This window comes from Lepisma saccharinum, chromosome 23 (assembly GCF_977018435.1).
Source record: "Lepisma saccharinum chromosome 23, izLepSacc3.1, whole genome shotgun sequence".
Taxonomy (NCBI): Eukaryota; Metazoa; Arthropoda; class Insecta; order Zygentoma; family Lepismatidae; genus Lepisma; species Lepisma saccharinum.
The window spans coordinates 25,272,460-25,280,243 of NC_139251.1; positions in this window are offsets into that span (position 1 = coordinate 25,272,460).

The following is a 7,784-nucleotide window of genomic DNA, read 5'->3' on the forward strand; positions in this document are numbered from 1 at the left end:
TGTTACCATGACTGCATTTTCGTATTTTGCATATTAACCCAAAATGATCTTTATTATTCGTTCATATCGTTCATTCAATCACTCGAATCATTTCCGGGGCGTAGTGGTTAGCACAATGCACTACGAATCCCGGCCTGGGCATGTCTAGTTTTTGTGAGTGTCCCCTTTCATGAGTTTCATCATCACTCATCTCATCGTCGCGATTAGCCAAAAGTTGCAGAAAAAGCGACGTAAAAATACCTAATTCAACCACCCAATCGAAGCATTTCTGTGAATGGATGCATTGCTTTGGGTTAACTACTAACGATAGCAAATAAGAGGAACTTCTGTGATCGCATATACATTTTCCTAAAACGAAGGGGAAATTTTGCACCTGGAAAAGGGGAAAATTGCTCTCATGTTCTGGCAACACTGCCTCATCGTCTACAGCGGCGAGACAAAGGGGAGCGGGTTGAATCGTGCAGCTGCTACAAGTGCGTGTCACAGTCCCTGTGCGTATCCCGTGACGTCACTCTACTTGCACTACGTTTAAGATCATGACGTCATGACAGCCCAAACCTGGCGTTATTACATAAGCTTGTTCATGTATTCGGATCATCATGGACAAGGAATAGGGGCGGACTTGAAAAGGGGCGATCCATATGCAAGTATTGATGAAAACTGAGTACTGTGCTATGTTATAGTGATGATTAGATTTTCGGGAACAGTCTTTTTCTAAACCTTTTTAAAGCTGCCTCTTAGCCCCACTCTTTCTCTGACACACACAATACATACACACACAGTGGCGTGCATAGGATTTTCGAAAGGGAGGGGTTATGTATATTTATTTGTCTCTTATTTATTTGTTGCGGAGATTAAGGCTCATGCCTTTTCTTACACTCAACCACATACAGCGGCGCTGACTCGTCAAAATTATTGGGGGGGGGGGCTCTGATCACTGAAATAAATTAATGAATGACCCACTCCCTCCCTTTTTTAAGTTTTGGCCTCAGTGTTCGGAATCTCGTAAAAGCCCATGAATTCCTCAAAAATATTAAAATTTTCATTTACAGTTGGAATGCAAAATGTCAATTGTTCACGGATGGATATGTCACGAGTTTCGTCAACCATAATAGCAAAATATTCCCGACTTTTAATATCTGCTACCACGGAGCGCAAAATAGATCTCCCTAATATATCAATGATCTCGTTCTGAATGTCATGTGAGAGCCATTTGTAGCCCGAAATCCCATCCACTCCCCTAGTACATGCACATCGTCTTTTGAAACTCTTTTAGTAAAAATGTTAACAATACTCATAATTACATACTTAGTATATAGTAATAAGTCATGTGTTTTGCTGTCTCTGGTCATAGACCCCCAAAGTTGATTGTCTAGAACATTTCAAATGTGTTTTTAAAGTTACGTTCATGTGGCACAATTCAGAGTAAACTTTACAAGAGAAGCAAAATAATAGCTACATTAGAACCTCTTAAGCAAAATTATTTGTATTTGTATTAATTACTTGACAAAAAACAAAAAAAAATCGAACCAGGAATAAGCGTAGCCTATAGCATCACTCCATAAAACTTTTTCTTAATCTTCTTTTGAAGGTACCTATGGAATTTGATTTTCCCAATTCATGTGAAAGTGCATTCCAGTCCCTAACCACTCATACAGTAAAGGAGTTACTAAAAAAATCAGTTTTGTGGGTTTCAATTGTTAAAAGATTCCAACTTTGTGATCTTGTGTATGGCAATCTGTCTGTGAGATACAAAGGACTGAAGTAGCTTATATAGCAACGCTAGTCTTTCTAGTCTAGTGACAGTCTTTCTTTCATTTTAATACGGCCTAATTTATTATAATATTCAGTTAAGTGGTCACACTTCTGAATTTTTTGAATTCTCAGCATTTCATTACAGTCAGCATATACACTATCGCAGTAGTCAAGATGTGAGAGGACCAAAGCTTGTACAGTGTCTCTCAAAAGTTTTAGGACAACGACATTTTAAACTAGGCAACCCAATTTACACAAGGCGTTGGTGGGTTGCGTGTAGAGCTAGGCTCAATTTCAGGGTTGCCACATGCACAATAGATATTTATAAAATACGCGAAAGAAATAAAAACAAGTATTATTGTATAAAGTATTAAAAATATCACTATAATATCTCGTGTGACAAAATTCCTTCGCAAATAAAAAAAAATAGGTTTTCTAGTATTTCATCGCTGATGATATATACAGAAACGAAAAGAGGTGACAAAGGATAGGAGGAAGAGAAAGCGAAAGGAGAAGACGAAAAGTAGAGGAGAGAAGAAAGAGAGGATAGACGAGGAGAGGAGATGTAGTGAGGAGAATGGAAAAAGATTCTAGGAGAGATGAGCAAAGAAGAAAAAAGAGAAGAAAACGAGATGAGAGAAGAGGAGACGAGAAGAGGGGAGTGGAGAGTAGAGTAAAGGAGAGAAAAAGACAAGAACGAGAAGAGGAGGAGAAAAGTGCAGTCGAGTCGGAAATCTAAAACAGGAGAGAAGATACGAGGAGTGGAGATGAGTGGGATGGAGATAAGATGCGAGAAAAGTAAGGAAGGCGATATGAGATAAAAGCAGAGCAGAAGGAGAGGAGAGAAGAAGGAGAAGGAGAAGAGAAGAACAAAAGAGACTGGAGAGAAGAGGTAGTTGCAGAAAATATCGTCTCAGCGTCAAGAATTGATGCATTGGTGAAATTGTCGACATGAAACATTCAATAACATTTTGAAATGTATAAAATGAATTTATAAAAAAATAAATGATTTGACACGTTCAAAGGGATATTTTCATGTATAAGATCGTGATTTATGATACTCTAACGATAACTGTGTACTGCTTCAAAGACATTGAAAAATATTAATGAAATAACTATTTATATTTGTGCAATACAGGACGTACTAATTTTACCCCTTTTCCCACTCGAGTTCAATGCAAGGATACATCCGCAAATATCGAATGAAAAGTTCTCATCATGTGCAATTCTCCATTAAATGTTTTCGCCGAGTCGTACTACCTTCGTTTGCTTTGTTACAAACAAGTATTGTTTACACATTACATGTAGGAGGAGAGTTGCATCTACATTTCACATTGGTCAGCTCCTTCTACTTACTTTCATGAGCGAAAGCTTGTAGGGTAGTGTTTACCGTTCAGGACTGTCAATCTGATGGTCGTAGGTTCAAACGCTTCCGTTGGCAGAAAATTTTCGTAAGTTTTAGACCTATCCCATTGTGTTCATTGTCCACGCCGTGTGAAACGGAATAATTCAGTTTCGAATTAACGATGGGGGGAGGGGAAATATTAAATTACAAAGTATCCATTTCAACGACCCGAGAAGTGGACAAAAATTGGATAATTCTTATAAATATTAAAATTACATTCATGCTTTTAGTGGTATAATCGCAGGTAAAATCAAAGATCTTACATGGAAGATTTTATCTTGTACTGAACTAAGCCAAAAGGCATTTCGCACCGATCTAATACATTCTCCAATACATTTCAAAATGTTATTGAATGTTTCATGTCGACAATTTCACCAATGCATCAATTCTTGACGCTGAGACGATATTTTCTGCAACTACCTCTTCTCTCCAGTCTCTTTTGTTCTTCTCTTCTCCTTCTTCTCTCCTCTCCTTCTGCTCTGCTTTTATCTCATATCGCCTTCCCTACTTTTCTCGCATCTTATCTCCATCCCAATCATCTCCACTCCTCGTATCTTCTCTCCTGTCTTAGATTTCCGACTCGACTGCACTTTTCTCCTCCTCTTTTCGTTCTTCTCTTTTTCTCTCCTTTACTCTAGTCTCCACTCCCCTCTTCTCGTCTCCTCTTCTCTAATCTCGTTTTTCTTCTCTTTTTAATTCTTTGCTCATCTCTTCTAGAATCTTTTTCCATTCTCCTCACTACATCTCCTCTCCTCGTCTATCCTCTCTTTCTTCTCTTCTCTACTTTTCGTCTTCTCCTTTCGCTTTCTCTATCTCCTGTCTTTTGTCACCTCTCGTTTTCTCTCACCTCTTTTCCTTTCTGTATATATCATCAGCGATGAAATACTAGAAAACCTATTTTTTTTTATTTGCGAAGGAATTTTGTCACACGAGATATTATAGTGATATTTTTAATACTTTATACAATAATACTTGTTTTTATTTCTTTCGCGTATTTTATAAATATCTATTGTGCATGTGGCAACCCTGAAATTGAGCCTAGCTCTACACGCAACCCACCAACGCCTTGTGTAAATTGGGTTGCCTAGTTTAAAATGTCGTTGTCCTAAAACTTTTGAGAGACACTGTACAAGTCGTTCTTTAATAACAGGCGGAAGATTTTTTTTATTATTATTTGCATAGTAGATGTAAGGAGGAATAGGCTTTCTTACAGACCAAGTCAGGTTTGTATCTATAATCACCCCTACATTATTTACAGATTTAGAAAATGGTATGCATGCACCGTTTAGTTGTACACAGATGGCATATTAGCCGAATATATACGTATATACTATTTCTAGGAGGGAGTTTTTGTTACAAGTAACAAGAGATAAACAATTACTTTTAATTTCAAATATACTGTTGTAACGAGTGCACTCACGGTCCCCGAAATGACGTGTCAATCATACCCCGGCACGGGGCCAAACGTCGTTATGTGTACGGGAAACCGGTCGTGACTCACGGTCCAGTTATCAAGTTCGGTACTGAGACGGTCGTTTATTGTCATACTATTGCGAGGCGGAGATTAATACCTTGAAATGTTACACTGTTTTGTTTACCTTTGATATGTAGATTCGAACATTCATAACACACTAATAGCATAATATCCGGTACCTGAAAAAACGTCAAATAACAACACTGACGAACGGTAAAAAAAGTGAATATATATTGTAACAACAAAGAAATATTGCAATCAACAACTGTTTACAAAGCCTCCTCAAACGCTCACTCATTCACTCTCTCTCTCTTTCACACACATGAGGTATTTTTACATGTGAAGTATGGATACAAATCATGGATCTCATTAACATATCATTCCTTTTAATTTTTAAACCTTTATGTGAATTTAGGGCATTTGTCTGCCAGCTCCTGTGCTCTTTTAAATTAACTTAAGATGCCAGCCCTCGGAAAGCGGTTAACTAAGACAATTGGGTCGGCGTGGTTATATCTTTCGTTCCAATGAACGTATGCATCCAGTCGTGAGCACGACACTATACAAGTTTCTCGGACGGGGGTGTTACACATAAGCCTCTCTCGTCCAATGAGAACAACTACTCAATCACATAGTGATGCAAAAACTTAATTGGCTCCAGCTGCCGGAATACACTAATCAATCGTCGGCGCGAGCAAAAATTACCTTAAAAACCACTATGCAACAAATAATACTATTTCACGCACACGACCTTGCAATAAAAACAACTACGCTTTCCATAATTAAAAAAGGACTCATCAGTCAACTATTGACAAATTAAATGGCGCGACGGGGGGTCGGTTACACAAGAAATGGAGCACACTTTGACAATTTACACTAAATATTAAAGAAATGAAATGGAGCTTCTAACCCTGAATGCAGACAATTAAATTTGAACATCTGAACATGAAATTACCCTTCTTTATAACAATACCAAAACAATTTTTAGACGCGGAAGTTAGGTTTGGGTTTTCCTGAGTAACTTTGCAAATAAGTGAGACGTCGGCGTTAACTGTACGGTGTTGATACTAACGACGTACGTTTACATGTACATGAGACCCTCTGAAGTATACTGTACCAGACTCTGCTACATGGCGTGGTCCTTCATCTCTCCCGGACGCGGGACTTGGCACACGGTTCCTTTGTGGCGAAATTGTCCTCCGAGGTCGATCGCGACGAAGAATAATTGCGACGTTATGGTGTACTTGCACCTCCTTGGTACTTCGGGCGTTCCTCTTGCCACTAGCGTCGGATGTACGTGGTCACGCGCCGGTCAGGAATCTCTCCAGTGTCGGGCATCAATTGGACGTCGATCTGCAATCATCTCTCTCTGGAAACGTCCTTCGGGCTTTGGTTGGGACGTCGATCTGAAATCATCTCTCTCTGGAAACGTCCTTCGGGCTTTGGTTGGGACGTCGATCTGAAATCGTCTCTCTCTGGAAACGTCCTTCGGGCTTTGGGCAGTGTTTGGTTTCGGCGTCGTCTGACTGGCTTCGGCGTCGTTTGACTGGCTTCGGCGTCGTCTGACTGGCTTCGGCGTCGTTGCAGGTGTCAGGGAAGTCGACAGACTCCCTTCTCAATCTCCTTTAGCCGCCCATGATTATGTAGTTAACGCTTGGCAAAAACAAATCACCGCGTAATCTTCACCAAAATAAGGCGCACACTGGTACCTCTCTATCTGCGATTCGCTCACGGTACGTAAGGAAACAAAGTCCACGGACACAAAACAATGATCACGCGAGAGTGTAGCGCGGAGATGCTCTCTCTGTGAAATCCGGGTAAAAACTGTGTCTGGGATGGTAGCACCGTATATTTATAAGAGAATCAAATTCGTCCGTTGAAACCCACGCTCAGGTAGCTTGGCTTCGCTTTTGGAGGAGATGCGAATGACCTGTGTCCATTGTCTTGAAACTCGGTCACCGAGGCGTCTTCGATCCTTACAGGCTTGCTCTCCAGCTGGTGTCTCTGGTCATCCGTGAACATGGGTTAGCCCGCCCGCTGCGACTCAAGCCTGGTAGCGACGAAAACAATATTTCCTTATCTCCGTGCTGGTGCAAATATGTCCTGTTCTAAGCGGCGGCTGTCACTCAAGAAAAACCCGTCCCCAGCTTCCGACGTCTGGCTCGGATACAAGTTTATTCACAAAATAAGATCAAACCTCACACTTTCATGTTTGTGCATAAAATGAATCCATAAACAAAAAATAATTTATATCGAACTGCGTTTCACATGTCACTAGATACCGTGACACTGTACTAACAATAATATCGCATACATAAACACATTAGTGTAGTTGTGAGTGTTTAATGGTTTTTCTCTCTCCAGAGATCATTAAAAAATCTACATCATTACGCACAATAAAAGTAAAACAAGAATGCAAAACAATAATTACTATGAAATATAATGATTTATATTAACATATAGCAAAAACTTATATAAAATTACACATAGTAACACCACTACAACTTTTTCATAATTTGATTTTTTTTAAATTTCATTTGCTGTTTTAAGTCCATTTTATGCACAGAAAGGCTAATCGGGACTGGACCTACAGTTTGAAGTGGAATCCGAACCACTATGTGCCTCCACTGGGTATCGAACCAGGACCCCTTGATTACAAGGCGATGACGCTACCACTGCGCCATCGGGGAGGCCCTATTTCATAATTTCTTAACATCTTTAAGCAGTTAGTATAGGACGTAGTTTGCTACTTTATAATATCTGATATATTTAAAAGTAGCAAATTTATTTATTCTTTGGTAATTAATAATAATAATATATTTTTAATTTAGTAATTTATTATTATTTGTGAAAACATTATAAATATGTATATCGTATAATTCATATGTATGTTTGTGGGGAAGGGGGTTCGTAGATTAAGATCTTTGCCCCCCACCAGTCTTAAATAATTTTGCACCCTGAGATTCAATCTCAAATAACACCCACGCCGACACTCGAACTCTGGAACTTCGGTGACGATATCGAAAGTCGACCACATAATGAATTAATATCTAGATAACAGAATGACAAGCACGCTCTTAGATCTAGGCACAGTCGACGTCACCAGTCAGTTTCAAAGGCATTGGCAATTTCACACACGTACAAACAGTGAAA